Here is an 11,559-nt window from a genome sequence, read left to right on the forward strand (position 1 = left end):
TCATTGCACAGCTGAGGAGCCAGGAGCTCCACGGGGTGAGGTGACAGCCAGGGCACCTGGGCTGGGGCTGTGATTTCCAGCTTGCCCCTCCGCCAACATCAGCCATCAAATCAGCTGACTGCCCTGACGCAGGTCCATGTGACATCTCTTGTACTTCAGAAAGAGTATTGTTCTCCAAACGGAATCCTTTTTTCACCCAAAACATACAAGAATCTGACCTACCTATCACATGTATGTTCCCTGAAAATACATACGCCTATTATGTATCAATAAAAATAGACAATAGGCCGGGCGTGGTGGCTCACACCTGTAATCCCAGCACTTTGGGAGGCCGAGGCGGGCGGACCACGAGGTCAGGCGATCGAGACCATCCTGGCTAATACGGTGAAACCCTGTCTCTACTAAAAATATAAAAAATTAGCTGGGCGTGGTGGTGGGCACCTGTAGTCCCAGCTACTTGGGAGGCTGAGGTAGAAGAATGGCGTGAACCCGGAAGGCGGAGCTTGAGGTGAGCCGAGATCGCGCCACTGCACTCCAGCCTCGGCGACAGAGCGAGACTCCGTCTCAAAGAAAAAAAAAAAAAGACAGTAACTTTTTTTTTTTTTTTTTGAGATGGAGTCTCGCTCTGTTGCTCAGGCTGGAGTACGGTGGTGTGATCTCGGCTCACTGCAACCTCCGCCTCCTGGATTCAAGCGATTCTCCCACCTCAGCCTCCCGAGTAGCTGGGATTACAGACATGTATTACCATACCCAGCTAATGTTTGTATTTTTACTAGGGACGCGGCTTCACCATGTTGGCCAGGCTGGTCTCAAACTCTTGACTTCAAGTGATCCACCCGTCTCGGCCTCCTAAAGTGCTGGGATTACAGGCGTGAGCCACGGTGCCCAGCCGACATACACTGATCTGCCACCCTCATGCCTCACATCTGTGCTAAGCAGCTAGGAAAGTTAAAAACAAAACAAAAAAACTTTGTGCCCTTTTACAGTAACTGATTCATCCTAGATACCTAGTACATTTCTCAATACCTACATAAAATGTTTACTTCCCTTTTTAACATGTGTATTCACATTTTAAGTTCCCATAATTGAAGAAGCAATGGCCACCACCATTGCACCAGGCACAGTGAAGACACCTTCAGGCAAATCACCTCCTTTAATCCTTACCATGCGCAAGGCAGGCAGGATCCCTATCCTTACAGATGTGGTCCGAGGTGTCCGCAAGGACACTTGACAGGCAGAGCTGGGACTCACACAGAGCACTCACGGCTACCAGAGTACGCAAGCCTTGCCACCAGGCCACACTGCCTTGAACTCTTTTGATAACAGCTATGCTTAAATCAAACAAAAGGAGCTGCAGGAACCAAATGCATGACAATCCATCCTCACTAGGTTCACTCAGTTCCGTCTGCGAGCACAGGAGCACCTGCCCACCAGTGAGGTCTGCCGGTGCCAAGCCCTGTGCTAATGGTTTCCTAAACTCTACCTCAACGCACAATGCCACTCACCCTACACTGCCTGAGCACCTCCTGCTCCTGCTCTCAGGGCGTTCATCTTCAGAAGAGGGCAGGAAGAAAACCCATCACCATCTCCTGGAATGGGCAGGCAAGCCACTGGCGGCACTCGGGTTGGCCCGAGGGGGCATGCCAGTTAAGGGGACAGGAGAGAAATAACTCAGTCAGAACAATTTTCTGAATATTTGAAGGAAAAAAATAAGGTGAGCTCCCTCTCACATCTTATTACAAAATAAATTTCAAATATAAACTGTAAATAGGTAGTACTTTTAAATGGAACAAAAACATCCACAGAAATATTTTAAAATTTAATAACATTTTATAGTTTTGGGGTGGGAATGCTCTTTCTGGGATTACAGGCGTGAGCCACTGCGCCTGGCCCTCTTTCTTAGAACCAAAAAGAGGTTGCAAAAGATTTCTGGCTGGGCGTGGTGTCTCCCACCTGTAATCCCAGCACTCTCGGAGGCCGGGGCAGGTGGATCACTTGAGGCCGGGAGTTCGAGACTAGCCTGGGAAACACGGTGAAATCCCATCTGTACCAAAAAAAAAAAAAAAAAAATTAGCCAGTCATGGTGGCATGCATCTGCAGTCCCAGCTACTCGGGGCGCTGAGATAGGAGGATTGTTTGAGCCTGGGGAAGTCAAGGCTGCAGTGATCTGAGATCACGCCACTGCACTCCAGCCTGGGTGACACAGTGAGACCCTGTCTCAAGGGAAAGAAAGAAACTGTGTGCGTGTGTGTGTGTGTATATATATATATATATATATATATACACACACACACACATATATTTCTCTAATTGCATGACAAACTGGGAAATTTGTTTGACATCATAAATACACAAACCTAAAGGTATAAACCTAAATATGCAGTTTATATAAATTAATGAAATCAAAAACTCCAACAGGAAATGATGAGGGATATGACTGGATAGTGCGTATGAGAAAAAATGGCCACTCCCATCCATGCGGGACGATTTCAAGCTTGTTTCAGAAGCCTTTTAAAATTACAAGCCTTCTGATCTAGTAACTCAGCAACTAGGCATTTGTCCTAAGGAAATACTCAGGCGTCTACACATGAAAAGACTGAGAAGGACTGAAAGGTCCATCAGCAGAAAATGGGTTCAATGAACTGAGGAGAGTCTAGTGACATCGTGCTTCTCCATCAATTACGCGGACAGAGTTCCATGTGTTGGTAAGTGGGAAAAAGCTTCAGAATGGTGTTTGATGCAATCCCATGTGTCCTGTGTTATACACATGTACACATTTGGTGTATGAAAGGGAAAACTTACGGAAGGATTATAAAACAAAGTATTTATCGTGATTATTCCTGAGTGGTCAAGCTATAGTCTTTCTACTCTTCTCTATGCTTCTACTTACTCATTTTATATTTTATTATTTTATGAGACAGAGTCTCACTCTGTTGCTGAGGCTGAAGTGCAGCGGTGCGATCATAGGGCTCAAGTGATCCTCCTGCCCCAGCCTCCTGAATAGCTGGGACTACAGGTGTGTGCCACCATGGCAGGCTACATATATATACACACACACACACACACACATTTATAAATATATATTTTATATATATTTATATTTAATATTATATTTTATATTTATTATATATATATTTTATATAGATGGAGCCCTGCTGTGGTGTCCAGGCTGGTCTCAAACTCTTGGATTTAAGCGATCCTCCTGCCCCAGCCTCCCAAAGTGTCGGGATTACAGGTGTGAGCCACTGCACCTGGCCTGCGCGTCTGTATTTTTTAAGTAAGTTTATTATATTTGTTATTCAAAACTAAATTATTCTTAAAAAATGAACAAATTCTGGGAGGAGGATGAGTGTTGGATACATCATTCTGTTTTCCTCTGACATATCCCTAAGTTAAAGAAAATAGCTGGGCGCGGTGGTTCAAGGCCAGGCGCGGTGGCTCAAGCCTGTAATCCCAGCACTTTGGGAAGCCCGAGATGGGCGGATCACAAGGTCAGGAGATCGAGACCATCCTGGCTAACACGGTGAAACCCCGTCTCTACTAAAAAATACAAAAAACTAGCCTGGCAAGGTGGCGGGTGCCTGCAGTCCCAGCTACTCGGGAGGCTGAGGCAGGAGAATGGCGTAAACCCGGGAGGTGGAGCTTGCAGTGAGCTGAGATCCAGCCACTGCACTCCAGCCTGAGCGACACAGCGAGACTCTGTCTCAAAAAAAAAAGAAAAAGAAAATAGAAGCTGGCTGGGTGCGGTGGCTCACGCTGGTAATCCTAGCACTTTGGGAGGCCAAGGTGGGCAGACCATCTGAGGTCAGGAGTTCGAGATCAGTCTGACCAATGAGGTCGGGAGTTCGAGACTAGTCTGACATGGTGAAACTCCGTCTCTACAAAAAATACAAAATTAGCTGGGCATGGTGGCACGTGCCTGTAATTCCAGCTACTCGGGAGGCTGAGGCAGGAGAATCGCTTGAGCCCTGGGGGTGGAGGTTGCGATGAGTCGAGATGGCACCATTGCACTCCAGCCTGGGCAACAAGAGCAAAACTCCATCTCAGAAAAAGAAAAGAAAAGAAAATAGAAGCTTAAGACGTAAGCACAGACAGTCATTATGCCATTTAACAGATGCCCAGAGAGATTTAAAAAGTGCCCAATTCAAGATCTGCAGTGAGCCCGTTTGCCCAGCATAGTCTCACAGATAAACAAAGTGGTATTACAGGTGAGGCAGCATGTCCTGGTCACATGGAGGCTGGGAGGTAGTTGGTGGAACAGCAGGGGAGAGGCAAGTGGCCAGGGTGGGGGACGCGCCCATGTCATTGAATGGCTGCTGCGTTTTTGTGACCACTGTCTCATCCTGTGAGACACAGCCCTGTCCGGGAGAACTCCCCTGGTGCCCGCCAGCCCAGGGGGACCTGCCTGAGGGTGCCAGCCAGCCAGCCAAGGTACAGACAGGGACCCTGGCCCTAGAGTGTGTCCCACTGTTCTGCCCCGTTGCTGGTGAACATGTTGTTTGAAATAGAAGACTAAAGCCACAATGTGGGTTTACATCATGGTTAAAGCGAACTCACGCTGGAATTGTATAGAAGGAAAAAACCACTCATCAGAAGAGCTGTTTCGTTCATTTATAACCACGCCCTGCACAGTGTAGGGAGGGCCTGGCCAGCTCCGACAGGGACGTCCCCTCCCTCCTCACACTTGCTGGGCTGAATCATCTGCAGAGGTGGCAGGAAAACCGCCTCATTTACATACACCCTTTCCGGCAAGCACAGCCAGGGATTCCAATTCCCAGAGCCTCCCAGCCTCTCCAGCGCCAACGCAGCACAGCGTGGATGCAGGGTGGCGTGGGCAGCGGTGGCACAAGGTGCTCATACCCAGCTGGAGTTGAAGTCTGGCTGACATTGCTTTCTCTGACTCCATTTCTGGCAGCAGGCAGGGACACCGAAGGGGGGCTGGGCGGGGCCACCCTGGCCTCCCTGCCTGAGTGGGGGCCCTTTCCAGGGGGACGGCCTCCTGGCTTCAAGCCTGAATCTCAACGAGGGAAGAAGAAGAAATGAGCATTCAGAAATCCCAGGCCCACTCCTGTCACTTTCAGCCTGATCTATAGGATTAGCTTCTGAGGCCTTATTTAAGGGAAAAGGAATCAAGAAAAAAAAAAAAGACATAAAAAATGAAAAACTGCCATCTAAGTTCCGTCCCACAGGGTTACTAACACATCTTAGCCTTTCTGCCTGTCTTGAAAAGAATAAATGTCTATTTTTATCAGCGAGGCAGCAAAATCCATCAACATCTCCTGTTCATCTGCTGAAACGCACACGCCCGTTCCACTCATCACTGGGGTGTTGCGTCATCTGCCACCTGGGAGGACCAAGAGATGACCCTGCCCGCCAGGGGCCTCACAGCAGATGCCAGTGCCAGCGGATGCTTGGGCTGCGGGAGGCCCTGACCCTGGTGGGGCCCCATGCTGGGCTGTAGGGCGCAAGGCTCTCCTTTCTGGGTGCCAGGTTGAACACTGAGCTTACTATTGTACAAGATCTAACCCAGGAGAGTGAGAAAGGAGGGGATGATGCAGGACAGCAAGAGGGACTGGGGTCCCACAGAGCAGCTCAGCCACTGCCGGCCTCCGGGTCGGGAAACAGACACCCACACGAGTGTCCATGACCCGTATGGGAAGACGCCTGAACCCCAAGACGGTGTGTTCTGTGCTGGAGGACAACTTCCAGGGCTGCGGTCAGGTGTTCTGAAGCCACAGCACCAAAAAAAATTCTCTTTGGCAAAGGCAGCAGGACTCAACAGGAAGCAGACGTTTGTGTTCCATTACCTGAGGAAAAGCAAATGCTGCTGACATTTCTACCCAGAGACAAGAGTTTACATCTCTCCTGCTTCGCAGCCACCTTTCCTACCAGGAGAATGCCTAGCCCTTCTCCACCCTGTGCCGGGCCTGACAGTCAGCTCCTCTGGGAGTGCCTCCATTTCCCTGTGTGTACGAGCCCACGGTGCCCTTGGACCACCGGTCCACTCTGCGCGGCAGCACCGCACCCGGAGCCACAGCTCTTCCTCCCACTTGCCCGACAGACAGCCCTGTGTGCCGAGCCTGTCTGAGCCCCGCCAGGAGGAAGCGCGTGCTGGCTGCTCTCCGCCTGCTCTGGCACTCTGGCCTGCTGCTCCTCTGCCTGCCACCCCCCAGCCCTATTTCCTCCTCTGAAAACTGGAGCTACACCTGCCCCAACGGGGCAGAATTACCTTAGATGGCACAAGACAACTATGCACAAGACAACTCTTCTCCAAAGCTTTCAGGGCCCAAACCCGGCCACCTCCTTGCAGGACCCATGGCAACCGTGGGCTCACACCACCAGCCTCCCTATGCGTTTTCCTGCCTCTGCTTTTGCTCAATCTGCTCAACGACAGAAACGCGACAACAGAGGCCACTTTCTTCAAACCCAGCTCTCCCTCCTTGAGGCTCCCATCCTGCTGCTCACGCCGAGGCCACGCTACCCTGCAGTCCGCAGCTCACAGGCAGAGGTGCAGGTCTTCCCATCAGACCCGGAGCCCAGTGAGGACAGGGTCGGCCTCCTCATCTTGCCACCTCACAGTGCCCAGCAGTGTTAAAATCCAGCAGGATGCGCCCACTCGGGAAGCAGTCCCCAGAGCGAAACTGTCCCCACATCTGAAGTTTCTGCCATCCCACCGACAGGCCAGCATCGAAGGGACGTGCACTGAGCATCCATGACGTGGTGGCGCGGCTGTGGTTTCTTAACCAGAACACAAAATTCCGTGACCAGGATTATCACCCGCTCGTTTCATACATGAGACGGGGGAAGCCAAATTAACCACTGGGGCCACAGCAGAAACATGCGTGCTGGAATCTGAAACGAAGTCTGTTGGATTCCAAGGGCTCAACATCTTTTGGGATGATGAAGATGAAGCCTTCCCAAGAGCAACCAGAGTTGAAAGAAGAAAAGCCGGAGGGCCTGTGAATGCCCCCAACCCCCCAAACCTGCAGCTCCGGGTCCGACACTCCCAGGTCTGGGTTTTGAATTTACACTACCTAAAGGGTCCAGGCCACCACCTAAGCGAGAAATTTAACACACTCATCCGGGGTGCTCAAAGCCATCTCTCTAAATGAGGTGCCTGGTGTGCAGACATCCCTTATATGGTTTACATCTTTTCACCTGTCTGGAAATCAAGATTCTTTCATGATTTTTCTGTTTGTTTGCTTTTCCCCGAGACAAGATAATCTCACTCTGTCTCCCAGGCTAGAGTGCAGTGGCGCAATCTCGGCTCACTGCAACCTCTGCCTTCCAGGTTCAAGCGATCCTCCTGCCTCGGCCTCCAGAGTAGCTGGGATTACAGGCACCCACCACCACACCTGGCTAGCTCTTTATTTTTCGTAGAGATGGGGTTTCACCGTGTTGGCCAAGTTGGTCTCGAACTCCTGACCTCAAGTGATCTGGTTCTCTCAGCCTCCCAAAGTGCTGGGATTACAGGCATGAGCCACTGTGCCCTGCCCACTCATGATTTAAAAGGCAAACGGACACAAAGACACATATAGACAACGTGATGGCCTCCGTGAAGACGAGACACCTTTGCAGGCGCACTGTTAGAGCCAGAAAGAATCCAGCCAGCTTGCTGAACCACAATGCATTCCTATATGTGAGCAACAATTAGAAAAGTTATTTTTTACAAAGACGTCATTACAAACAACAAACGCTGTAAGGCACAAAAGTGGGACATGTAGGAAGTCTACTCGAAAGACATGTCCTTTAATTACTCTTGCGTTTAGCGAGGCCTCTGCTTCCTGGCCTTGTGTTAACTGTAGCCTCTGTTCAGACTCCTGCAGCACATGGAGGAGTCAGCATCATGGGGTCTAAAAATCCAAAACACGGGGCCAGGCACGGTGGCTCACGCCTGTAATCCCAGCACTTTGGGAGGCTGAGGTGGGCGGATCACCTGAGGTCAGGAGTTCGAGACCAGCCTGACCAACATGAAGAAACACCATCTCTACTAAAAATACAAAAATTAGCCGGGCGTGGTGGTGGGTGCCTGTAATCCCAGGTACTTGGGAGGCTGAGGCAGGAGAATTGCTTGAACCCATGAGGCAGAGGTTGCAGTGAGCCGAGATTACGCCATTGCACTCCAGCCTGGGCAACAAGAGCAAAACTCTGTCTCAAAAAACAAAAAAAAATCCAAAACATGCTCTGTTTTCCCATTTGGAGGAGAGTTACATCCTTCTGGAAAGAGGCCTCCATGTCTGCTGGTGCCACATTTGTCCTATGTTCCCTCTCTCTGCTCTGCCTCCTTCAAACCCCTGTGAGTGGGTCACCAAGACCCCGTAGGATTGACGGGAAGGCAGAGGTTGCGGTGAGCCGAGATCACACCACTGCACTCCAGCCTGGGCGACAAAGTGAGACTCCGTCTCAAAAAGAAAAGAAAACAAAACAAACAAACAAAAAAACTCAAATTGCGTCCAGAATCTGTCAACTTCACCTCCACCATTTGCATGCAGGCCAGAGCCATCATCTTCTCCCAGCTGGATCACTTCACAGTGCCTACCAAGGCCCCCTGTGTCCACACAGCAGCTAGAGACACCAGGAAGGACGACCGGGTCATCCCTCCACTCTTAAGTGCCCCAGTAGCATCTCACCTGCACCTGGAGGCAGTCAGTTTCCCACGGGTTCTGAGGCCCTCCCGCCACAAGGCACCCAACACGCTCCCCGCCCCAGGGCCTTTGCACTTCCCATCTACTCTTTCCTCAGATCCCTGCGGTTTGCTCACCCACTCACCTCCTTCGGGTCTTTGTTCCATGTCACCTCCTTAGAGCCTGCTGACTACCTTGTTAAAAAAGGTACGTGCCCCAGCAGCTCCAGCCCCCTGCTGTGCCCGCCTCGACAGTGTTTGCTGCCTGGCACACTACATCGCGGGTCCTCCCTGAACTAGGCACACCCAAAGAGAAACGTCTCTGTTTCTGCCCCTGGTCTATCCTGGAGCTTAGAACCATGCCTGGCAAGTGCGAGGCTGATGCATATGAACCACGTGGTGAATGGTCTCCAGGTAGGTTCTAGTTCTCCCTTCGCTCCCCAACCATGGCACGGTCTGGGGCTCTCTGCCCCAGCCTGGTTGCTTCTTTTTCTGGAGCAACAGAGCATGTGGCTGCCAGCTAGAGTCGTCTCTTGGTGTTTGCCTAGAACCTGAACACATCCTCCCATCTACCTTATATCAGCTCTACATTACTTACAATACCTAAAATGAACACTATATAGTTATTATACTGTACTTTTAAATTTTATAATATTTTTTATTGCTTTTTTCCCCCAAATATTTTCTACCCCTAGGTAAGGCACCCTGCTTTGGCAAGTTTACGTGATAGGCAGGTCAGCGGCAGGCCAGCACACAGAAACCACACAGCCTCCTCCTCCACGGTCTTTCCCCTTTGGGATGAAGATGCCCTGCAGCCTGAATCCCTGAATAGCTGCATGGAGCAGAGCAGCTAAGCCCACACAGCCCTGGAAATTTACATGAAGGGAAAATAAGCTTCTTCAGGGCTTGGATTCCTGCAAGAGCCACTGAGTTTGCATTCATTTGTTTTAAGAACTTCATCCACCACAACGATCATATCCCTCCCTCTCTAGTCACTAGGTTTTCCACATGAACACATGAGGGTCCTTTTTTTTTTTTGAGACGGAGTCTTGCTCTGTCGCCCAGGCTGGAGTGCCATGGTGCAATCTCGGCTCACTGCCAGCTCTGCCTCCCGGGTTCACGCCATTCTCCTGCCTCAGCCTCCCAAGTAGCTGGGACTACAGGCGCCCATCACCACGCCTGGCTAATTTTTTGTATTTTTAGTAGAGACGGGGTTTCACTGTGTTAGCCAGGATGTTCTCGATCTCCTGACCTCGTGATCCAGCCGCCTTGGCCTCCCAAAGTGCTGAGATTACAGGCGTGAGCCACCGCGCCCGGCCGAGGGTCCGTATTACAGAGTGGAATAGATGTTAAAAATAAATATCATGAAGGGAAAGTTTAGCCTCTATTGATGTTATCTCTTCTGTGACATTTTCTTATTACACATCAAAATATCCCCAGCCTACATAGCTATAAGGTCATGTTGGCAACACTGTCATTATAAAGGGAAAAAACTGTCCTCTCCCCTGTGATATATTTGGAAATCCAGCATTTCGACTCAGCATTTCCTTAGGTAGAAGAATACTCCCACATTTATCTTAAATTACAATCACCGTACATTGTGAAAAGAAAAACTGTTCCAATGTTAACAAAACAGGGCACACGTGGAACAGTAAACTGTACATCATGGTGGTGTTAGAAAACAGTCAGAACAGACTCCGTGAAATAAGCTTTAGCTTTAAGTAAAATCTCCCTGTAAGCTTCAGCAGGCTTCTGCAGCCCATCCTTGTGGCTCAGGCTAATTCAATTGCATGGAGATTCAACTTTAATTCCCCGCACTTGGAATGAATACAGCTCCCTGAGGGATACTTAAAAGCAAATTTAACAAATGACAGAAATCAGAAAATTTCCCCAATTTGTCCAACCAGCTATTTGAAATGTCAATTCTAAACACTGGCATCCCGGAGAGCTACCATTTTTTTCCTAGTCAGAATAATTAATTAGGAGTAAATTGCTGAAAATCAAGCAGACAAAATATCCAGGAGTGTTTGCTTCTTTGATCAATTCCTTCCTGAAGAGAGACGAGCTCACAATTTAAAACAAATCGAAATGGTGTTCTACTTCCTCGGAGGACTGAAGAAAAGTTAACGACGACGCCTGCACGCATGTTGGATCGCAGGCCATGCCACGTGCAGTGCTCTGGCCACATCTTTTAAATGACGTAATTATGGATTTCCTTCTATTATTTGCTATCCGAAAGGCAGGCCTGCTGCTGGCCCCAACTTCAGAGACCAGCCCAGAATTGGTGGGGGCCTCAGACAGTGCGGGTTGACTCAGGCCCCCACGGCGGCGTGGCGGAGATTACAGATGGGGTCTAATCTGGCCCCGTGGACCTGGCTCAGCACACGGTGGAACCCCAGATCTCACTGGGAATTCTGTCAGCCAAAACACACACCTCAAAGCAGAGGGTGCGGTGCCTTCAAGCTCCACACTGGGCGACGCTGGCAGAGCTGGGATGACAAATGTGCATGCGAGGAGGGATCCAGGGCCCGGTTTTTCTTCTTGTTAAAATTCAGATAAATTTACCACCTTAGCCATCCTCCAGTGTACACTGAGGTGGCCTTTAGCATATCCACGCTGTTGTGTAACCAATGCAACCACCCAATTCCTGGGCACCTTTGTCACCCCCAAAAGAAGCCACGTGCCCATTAAGCTGTCACACCTCGTTCCCTCCAAAGCCCAGCCCCTGGCACACGCACCTGCATTCTCTCTCAATGGCTCTTCCTAGTCTGGACATTTCCAGAGGTGGAGTCGTGCACGTGGCCCTCTGTGCCTGGCCTCCCTCACGCGCCATGTTGTCCCTGAGGCTCATCCGCGCTGCAGCTGTGTCTGCGCTCCAGTGGGGCCGGATTTAACAGACTCCCTCAAGAGGGGCTCACTCCAGCCCCACACTACTG

Source organism: Theropithecus gelada, chromosome 8, assembly GCF_003255815.1.
Source record: "Theropithecus gelada isolate Dixy chromosome 8, Tgel_1.0, whole genome shotgun sequence".
In the NCBI taxonomy this organism is placed as follows: domain Eukaryota; kingdom Metazoa; phylum Chordata; class Mammalia; order Primates; family Cercopithecidae; genus Theropithecus; species Theropithecus gelada.